Below are 10,308 nucleotides of genomic sequence, written 5' to 3'. Positions count from 1 at the left end.
GAAGCTGCACAGAAATGAAATTCAGCTTGGACAAACAAAGGTGAGTCCCCAGGTATTGAAGCCCTGAACGGGTTTTGGAGGTGAAGAGTGCCACAGGAGATCCTAAAAACGGTGTTTTGACCCAGCTCCGGCTTACCTGAAAGGGACAAGCGGTAGACAATGGATGGGTTGCCTTTGCCACGTACTGTGTATCAAGCGAGGCTCAAGACACCCTCTTCCCCCAAAACGGACCATTCTTCTTTTGTCTCGTAGTGCCGTCTTAAATTAAATTCCTTAATTACAGCCACATTAGCTCCACTAATAAGACACACGGGTTTACCAGCAATGTCTGTAAACATATATTCAGTCACCCACTGGCGCTGGCAGGCGACAATTCTAAGTCTGCCAATTGTCCCGCCGAATTCGCGCCACTCTCCAAAGTCTCCTCTCAACAACATCTTGACTTAATGCAGATACGATGTCCAACCCAAGTTTGGTTTGCACAGGCTTCTTGTTCCAAATCTTGATGCCGTCTGGCCGTGACCGAGAACAAACTTAATGCCCCCCAAGACCCCACGCATAAAGGAACCGTGCATTGGCCGGGAATCGAACCCGGGTCTCCCGCGTGGCAGGCGAGAATTCTACCACTGAACCACCAATGCTCACACACGTGGCAGTTTTCTCAACGAATTCGCGCCATTGCCCAAGCGCTCCGCTCGAGGCGCAGCGGAAAATGTAGCCCGATACACCCACGCGTCACTCATCAAGACACCTCTGTGGCAGCTCCCTGATGGTCTAGTGGTCAGGATTCGGCGCTCTCACCGCCGCGGCCCGGGTTCGATTCCCGGTCAGGGAAACTGCGTTTTGCCCCACCTCCGCCTTACCCGAAAGGGACAAGCGGTAGACAATGGATGGGTTGCCTTTGCCACGTACTGTGTATCAAGAGAGCCTCAAGGCACCATCTCCCCCCAAAACGGACCATTCCTTGAAGCCGTCAACAAATGAAGCAGAGTTGCCAGTTCTTCAAGCCCAGGATGAGCTGCCGTCTTGGAGGTGAAGGGTGTGACAGGACATCCAAAAAATGTGTGGCCGAACTGCGCATCAAAACATGCCTCCCGTGAGGATAGAGCTCAACACCGCCAGTTTTCGAGACTTGCGCATGGCAGGCGACAATTCTACCGCTGAGCTAACAACCCTTGCATGTCCGCCAATTGTCCCGCTGAATTCGCGCTACTGTCCAAACTCTCCTCTCCAGACGCTTAAAATGGATGCACAAACTCTGCCACGTACTGCGCATCAAAGCACATCGCTTGCGTGAGGCTACAAGTCACTACCTTCTGATTTCGTGATTCACATGTGGCAGGCGACAGTTCTAACGCTCAGCCACCAGCCCTTACAAGTCTGCCAATTGTCTCGTCGAATTCGCGCCACTCTCCAAAGTCTACTCTCAACAACATCTTGACTTAATGCAGATACGATGTCCAACCCAAGTTTGGTTTGCATAGACTTCTTGTTCCAACTTAACAGTCAGGCAAGAATGACTTCAAATTATCCCTCTCCATGGACCCTGTTGGCAAAGGAACTCCAGGCAACCTCCAGAGACTCAGCTCGGGAGCTGCTGATAACCAATTATCAGCCCTTGTTCATCCGCTTCCAATGCAAAGACATTCCTAACCCTACCTGGACAAAGTGTCCTAGAAGAAATAACAGGTAGGAGTCATTTGGGAGCCAACGTGTGGTGCCCCGCAATTCTGACCTGAGAAAAGAAAGAGGAATTGTGGTGAAAGTTGGATGAAGTGGTTTCAGAGGGCCGGCACACATCCATAGGGGAGGATCGCCTGCCACGTGTGAGTCTTGAAATCAAACAGATGGGAAGGCTTTCCACGGTCAATGGCAGAATGATTTGGATTGATCCCTGTTCTAGATCTCGCATCGGAGGAGGCTGAAAATCCACTACAAAGGAGTGGTTCTAAGGCTCCAGCGTCCTCGAAATGGGTAGAAGAGGTACAAAATGGATGGACCAACTCTGTACCAAAACACCTGCCTCGTGTGAGGCTCGAACTCACGACCTTCAGATTATGAGACTGACGCGCTGCCTACTGCGCCAACGAGGCTGACAGGGAACCTGAAAATGGACGATTTCTCGAAGCTGCACAGAAATGAAATTCAGCTTGGACAAACAAAGGTGAGTCCCCAGGTATTGAAGCCCTGAACGGGTTTTGGAGGTGAAGAGTGCCACAGGAGATCCTAAAAACGGTGTTTTGACCCAGCTCCGGCTTACCTGAAAGGGACAAGCGGTAGACAATGGATGGGTTGCCTTTGCCACGTACTGTGTATCAAGCGAGGCTCAAGACACCCTCTTCCCCCAAAACGGACCATTCTTCTTTTGTCTCGTAGTGCCGTCTTAAATTAAATTCCTTAATTACAGCCACATTAGCTCCACTAATAAGACACACGGGTTTACCAGCAATGTCTGTAAACATATATTCAGTCACCCACTGGCGCTGGCAGGCGACAATTCTAAGTCTGCCAATTGTCCCGCCGAATTCGCGCCACTCTCCAAAGTCTCCTCTCAACAACATCTTGACTTAATGCAGATACGATGTCCAACCCAAGTTTGGTTTGCACAGGCTTCTTGTTCCAAATCTTGATGCCGTCTGGCCGTGACCGAGAACAAACTTAATGCCCCCCAAGACCCCACGCATAAAGGAACCGTGCATTGGCCGGGAATCGAACCCGGGTCTCCCGCGTGGCAGGCGAGAATTCTACCACTGAACCACCAATGCTCACACACGTGGCAGTTTTCTCAACGAATTCGCGCCATTGCCCAAGCGCTCCTCTCGAGGCGCAGCGGAAAATGTAGCCCGATACACCCACGCGTCACTCATCAAGACACCTCTGTGGCAGCTCCCTGATGGTCTAGTGGTCAGGATTCGGCGCTCTCACCGCCGCGGCCCGGGTTCGATTCCCGGTCAGGGAAACTGCGTTTTGCCCCACCTCCGCCTTACCCGAAAGGGACAAGCGGTAGACAATGGATGGGTTGCCTTTGCCACGTACTGTGTATCAAGAGAGCCTCAAGGCACCATCTCCCCCCAAAACGGACCATTCCTTGAAGCCGTCAACAAATGAAGCAGAGTTGCCAGTTCTTCAAGCCCAGGATGAGCTGCCGTCTTGGAGGTGAAGGGTGTGACAGGACATCCAAAAAATGTGTGGCCGAACTGCGCATCAAAACATGCCTCCCGTGAGGATAGAGCTCAACACCGCCAGTTTTCGAGACTTGCGCATGGCAGGCGACAATTCTACCGCTGAGCTAACAACCCTTGCATGTCCGCCAATTGTCCCGCTGAATTCGCGCTACTGTCCAAACTCTCCTCTCCAGACGCTTAAAATGGATGCACAAACTCTGCCACGTACTGCGCATCAAAGCACATCGCTTGCGTGAGGCTACAAGTCACTACCTTCTGATTTCGTGATTCACATGTGGCAGGCGACAGTTCTAACGCTCAGCCACCAGCCCTTACAAGTCTGCCAATTGTCTCGTCGAATTCGCGCCACTCTCCAAAGTCTACTCTCAACAACATCTTGACTTAATGCAGATACGATGTCCAACCCAAGTTTGGTTTGCATAGACTTCTTGTTCCAACTTAACAGTCAGGCAAGAATGACTTCAAATTATCCCTCTCCATGGACCCTGTTGGCAAAGGAACTCCAGGCAACCTCCAGAGACTCAGCTCGGGAGCTGCTGATAACCAATTATCAGCCCTTGTTCATCTGCTTCCAATGCAAAGACATTCCTAACCCTACCTGGACAAAGTGTCCTAGAAGAAATAACAGGTAGGAGTCATTTGGGAGCCAACGTGTGGTGCCCCGCAATTCTACGGTGGCTGGGAAGTGCAAATCGCAACAAATTAAAAAACCACAACAAATTAAAACCCTGCAACAAATTAAAAAACCCCACAACAAATTACAAAAACCCGCAACAAATTACAAAACCCCACAATAAATTAAAAAAACCCACAACAAATTACAAAAACCCCCACAACAAATTACAAAAACTCACAACAAATTAAAAAACCCCACAACAAATTACAAAAACCCACAACAAATTTAAAAACCCCACAACAAATTACAAAAACACACAACAAATTAAAAAAAAACCCCACAACAAATTACAAAAGCACACAACAAATTACAAAAACCCACAACAAATTAAAAATCCTTGACGGGAAGGGATTTTTAATTTGCTTTCTGAAACATCAGATATGTGTCGGATTCAGTACCACATACGAAAGTGACCCAGATCGGATTTGAAAATATCGGAATTGTGCTGTTTTTACACTGTCATACCATGATTGGATATGGGTCGCATAGGGTAAAAATAAAAGTCGGATTTGATGCGCTTTCGCGTGCAGTGTGAACTTCGCCAGAGCCTCCACATGTTCTCACTGTAATTTGCCCCTCATGAATGAATTTATGATTGCACTAATTTGAATGTTCAAGAGAAAATCAAATGCATTTTACTCACAGTACCCTACAAACGTCACTGCTGTTTAGTTTTCTGTCTTCATTTATGTTGGAAGCGATAGCAGAGCTGTACGTTTGAATTTGTTTCCAAAATCCCTCATTTAGATGGAAGCTAGCGAGCTAACTTCCTGCTAATTTCTAACTCTGTTAAATGTCATAAATTCCGTTTCGTTTTCATGGTTGCCTGGATGATAAACTCAATTGTTACACATGGTAGAGCAGAACGCTGATCATTTTATTACAGATGAAACCCTTTAGATAGTTTTTCAACTCTCAGTGATTTATGGACCTGCAGCAGCGTTTGAGCCCAGACATGGCTAGTGACGTCAGACCGGATAAAGAGTGATATCCTTCCAGACCATCTCCGAGGCAAGCTTTCCCAGATGAATGTGCCTGATCCCATCTGCCGGTGGATCACTGACTTCCTGACGGACAGGAAGCAGCACGTGAGGCTGGGAAAGAATGTCTCGGACTCCCGGACCATCAGCACCGGCTCCCCTCAGGGCTGTGTTCTTTCTCCTCTGCTCTTCTCCCTGTACACCAACTGCTGCACCTCCACCCACCAGTCTGTCAAGCTAATCAAGTTCGCAGATGACACCACCGTCATTGGGCTCATCTCGGACGGGGACGAGTCTGCCTACAGGAGGGAGGTTGAACGTCTGGTGTCTTGGTGCAGCCACAACAACCTGGTGCTGAATGCCCAGAAGACAGTGGAGATTATTGTGGACTTCAGGAAGCACACAGCCCCACTCCCCCCCATCATCCTGACTGACACCCCCATCACCTCTGTGGACTCATTCCGCTTCCTGGGTACCACCATCACCCAGGACCTGAAGTGGGAGCCCACCATCACCTCCGTCATCAAGAAAGCCCAACAGAGGATGTACTTCCTGAGGCAGCTGAAGAAATTCAACCTGCCAACACGGACGATGATGCAATTCTACACTGCAATCATCGAGTCCATCCTCACCTCCTCCATCACCGTGTGGTACGCTGGAGCCACTATCAGGGACAAACAGAGACTGCAGCGTGTTGTGCGCTCTGCTGAGAAGGTGATTGGCTGCAGACTCCCATCTCTGCAGGGCCTGTACACCTCCAGGACACTGCGGCGTGCAGCCCGGATCTCAGCTGACCCTTCTCACCCTGGACACAGTCTGTTTGACCTGCTCCCCTCAGGCAGGAGGCTCCGGTCCATTCGCACCAGAACCTCTCGCCACAAGAACAGTTTCTTCCCCTCTGCTGTTGGACACATGAACAATAACCACATGATTGTCCCCGCCACTAACACATGACCCTACGCTGTGTCACTGCATCATTTCATGTTTGGCACTGATCACCACCTGCACTCATGTATATATCTTTCTACGTAGCACTCATAATTCTTATTCTCATGTATATATCTCATGTATATCTCATGCACATATCTTTCTTTCTACATAGCACTTTAATTCTTATTGTCTGCACTGAAGCACCGCAGCAATTTCCTAATGTTGTAAACCTCAACATCTGGCAATAAACCCATTCTGATTCTGATTCTGATATGAACATATCTATAACTTACCGGAATGAAAATGTCTGGAGCACACCAACAGATATTTGGAGATGGAAGAGAACTGCATATCAGCTCGTCTCACAGCTGCTATCCAGACTAGACGCCTTCTTTTGGTAACATACGATACAAGAGCTGCCTCATGTTGCTTCCAGGTGGGGAAAGAATGAAAAGATAAACCATTTTCAACCTTATTGCTTTGCCGGTCGTGCGATCTAAGTTTACAACCAACCGCACAGCAAGTACGAACCATAGCTAGTGTTATCCGTGTACTTTCGCTCCTCTTTCGCTAGCGCTTTGTTTGGGCCAGAAACATGGCGCCTCAACCAAAAATCATGGCCACGCCCCCTCTCGTGACATCACACTCCAAAAGCCCCATTAGGCTAATCGTTGCGTCACTTCCGGTATTTCAGACAATCCCTTCCCGTCAAGGATTTTTAATTTGTTGTGGGGGTTTTTGTAATTTGTTGTGGGGTTTTTTTTAATTTGTTGCGGGTTTTTAATTTGTTGTGGTTTTTTAATTTGTTGCGATTTGCACTTCCCAGCCACCATACAATTCTGACCTGAGAAAAGAAAGAGGAATTGTGGTGAAAGTTGGATGAAGTGGTTCCAGAGGGCCGGCACGCATCCATAGGGGAGGATCGCCTGTCACGTGTGAGTCTTGAAATCAAACAGATGGGAAGGCTTTCCATGGGCAATGGCAGAAACAAATGACATATCCCTCACTTTTAGTGCTGTTATTCCGATTGCTGGTATTTAAACAGTAAAGACAGTTGACAAAGATATCTCCTCGTTAGTATAGTGGTTAGTATCCCCGCCTGTCACGCGGGAGACCGGGGTTCGATTCCCCGACGGGGAGTATTTTAGTTTTTGTTTTTTTTGGGGGGTTTTTTCTTAATAAGATAAACCTTTATAACATACTATATGAAGGGTTCATAAACCTTTTTCACGGTCATATCCAAGCTTTTCAAGCACATTGCATTAGAGTGGACACTCTAATGACCATATGAAAATTAAAACAACTCATCCTAGGTTGACTTAAACGCAAAAGCTCAGAAATGAGCAGAGCTGTCTTAGCAGCCTGCCACGCATGGGGGGTGCTGGAAGTAATAGTTGATTATACAACAAAATAAGCATATGCATAACCATTTGCAAAAACAAGAAATGTGTGTGTCAAAAGATCCTGCCCCGTGTGAGGCTCGAACTCACGACCTTCAGATTATGAGACTGACGCGCTGCCTACTGCGCCAACGAGGCCTAGAATGCAACACACCAATGGACCCACAAAAGTCATATTACCAAGAAATTGTCGATATCTAAAACCGGGAAGCAAATTGGAAAGGTTAAGGATTTGAAAATGTAAGACTGATAAGTATTTTTGTCTCTTTTATTTTATTGATGCCTTCAAACAAACAAGTACAATTAGGGTCAGTAATATTAACAGTTAAGCCAAAATAAAAGCAACATAAAAAATTAAAGAAAATGCTTCTGTGTACCCAAAGAACATAGGGAACATAGAAATTAATTTATCGACTAAAAAAAAATTAAAAAGATTGTTGCATTGGCCGGGAATCGAACCCGGGCCTCCCGCGTGGCAGGCGAGAATTCTACCACTGAACCACCAATGCTCACAGATGCCCCTTATCGAATTGCTGAATTAACATGCATACATCAACAATGTCTCTCATGTCTTTCAGTGGTTTCCCACTGAAAATGACATGTAAACTTTCTAGCGTCCAAACACTGGACATCAAAATTACAAAAGAAGACAAACAGGAAGAGGGGCAAATGAGGAAAAGATTAACGCCCAACGTGGGGCTCGAACCCACGACCCTGAGATTAAGAGTCTCATGCTCTACCGACTGAGCTAGCCGGGCTTACAGCTTTAACCTCAACCCCTAGTGTTTCAAAATTCACACTTACGCTTTAGCATAGTTTTAGATGATAGGAAGACTAATACTAAAACTGATATCCAATCCAAGCAAACTAAAATTTTTAAACTACAAGACACAGTAGCTGTGAAATTCATTTATCTATAAAACATATCTCTAAAATGTACTCAAAGTGCCATAAAGTCGATTCTGTTCATATGGATGTAAACAAAATATTCTGCCCCGTGTGAGGCTCGAACTCACGACCTTCAGATTATGAGACTGACGCGCTGCCTACTGCGCCAACGAGGCTTGCCACTACAGTTAACAAGAAGGTTTTTTACACACAGCGGAGCTAAAGCTACTATGGCACTGTCATAAATAGGTAAAATTGGATACTGGAATTTCGTGAAGATCAATTGGCAACAAGTGTTGCCAATTATAAAATGTTGCCTTATAAAAATAAATAAACAAACAAAAATCCTTTATAAAACATTAACATTTTCAAAATTAGAATAGAGCACACCTGGCATTACTGTGAAGCACTTTCTGGTTTTTAAATGTGCTATATAAATAAAGTTGTACTGTATTGCATTATATTGTATTGCATTGGCACATGTAGTTCTTTTTATTTTCCAAAGGGGTGAAGTAGAACCTTCTTACTTCATAAAAGCATTATGCATAAACTGCATACCAACATTTTAGTGCATTTTTATTATAAAAATATCAACATGCAGTGCATATTTACCCAGCTGACTGTGCACTGTGCTTCTGGCACGCCACAGTGACGGTTAAGAAGTTGGCAACTACCTTCAAACTTAAAAAATGTTAAACCTGCTGACAGCTAGCACACCAAACAAAACCCTTTCACATATGTTTATTAAAACAGTCATATCCAGCAGCTTAAAAAGAAGCAAATTTGCACTGGTGTTAATAACCAAGTAACTGTAATTTAGGCGTCATGCTGATGCTAATGAGCAGGTAGTAGGTAGGCTAGTATTAGTGGCTAGTTGTTCGCTAGTCACCACCTCAAGCTAACAATATCTGCACAAAAACACGTTATTTTAAACTTAACAGAGGAAATTCACAAAAAACAATACAAGCGTCCTCATTCTAGCCCTACAGTGCCTCACCTTGTGTCATGTAGTTAACATCGTCTGCGCGTTTTTTCCTCGACGCACATGTCCGAAGTCCGTGCAGTCACCCGCTAGTAAACTCCTCTCCAGACTCTATTTCCACTGAGGTTTGCTTTAACAATATAAATAGAAATAACTAGTTTTTATGCTTCTCTAGGCAACCTAAATTCATGTGGTTATATAGTGGTAGTCTTGCTATGGTGTGTCCGAGTAAAAACCCGCATCACGACCAGTTCGAGCAGCAAATGGAGGACGCTCGAGCCAAGTCATGAGCACGTGGTGTGAAAAAGTACAAGGCGTGCCCGAACATGAAGTTTTGCTGCATAGCGCTTAAAAACAGAAGTAACTACCGTATCAAAGTCCATTATTTTATCTTACAAACTTAGTTATTTCACTTTTTTACTATTTATTTTTTATTGATTCATTTATCTTTTTTTAAAACACTGATGTCTAAAACTACCATGTATTATTTAATTTAGAAAATTATGGAGCAAAATTTAAAAAGAAAATGCTTTAAAATAGTTTAGGCATTTTGGAAGTCTTAAAAATGTTGTTTAGCCACAGTATACAATATTGTCTCAGTGTTAAAAAATGTTAATAAACATTTATTGGTTTTTGAAAATTAAAATTATACTAAAAGAAATATTGAACTTAAGAGGGAGGTTTTGTTTCCAGGTCTTGTCACTGCTCATAACACAGATACAGCAAACTGGTTACGTTCCAGGGAAATTCAAAAAGTCATCAGAAATACTGTATAAAGGGATCTGTTACATTAATTCAACAGCATTGTTACAGAATGTGGTATAACAATTATTACATTATTACAAACAACCGTTGTTGTCAAAGGTTTGTCAAAAGTAAGTCAGAGCTGCACTTGATTTAATTAATTATACTACAATTAGTAGTTTATTAGCCCAACTATGGATAAGGATTGAAAATGAAAAAAAAAAACAACTTTAAAATCTCTGTGCAGCAGTTTCATACTCTGTATCATTACCATGTTAAACTGCAATGCCCCCATTAAATCAAATGAATACTTGACTATTTTCTTTCTATCAGCTCAAAACAGTCTAGCTATTCCCCTATGACCGCTACCATCTGTCATCACCCAGAGAACTGCTAATCCCTGGATATTTTCTCTTTTTCAAACCACCGGTTGTGTGGGAAGATCACAGTAGATGAGCAGTTTGTGAAACACTCGGACCAATTTGGCCTTAAATCACCTTTCTTCCCCATTATGGTGCTCAGT

The sequence above is a fragment of the Rhamphochromis sp. 'chilingali' genome (assembly GCF_963969265.1).
Source record: "Rhamphochromis sp. 'chilingali' genome assembly, chromosome: 3".
Classification (NCBI taxonomy): domain Eukaryota; kingdom Metazoa; phylum Chordata; class Actinopteri; order Cichliformes; family Cichlidae; genus Rhamphochromis; species Rhamphochromis sp. 'chilingali'.
The sequence above is the reverse complement of the archived record's forward strand: the minus strand, read 5'-3'. Positions refer to the sequence as shown.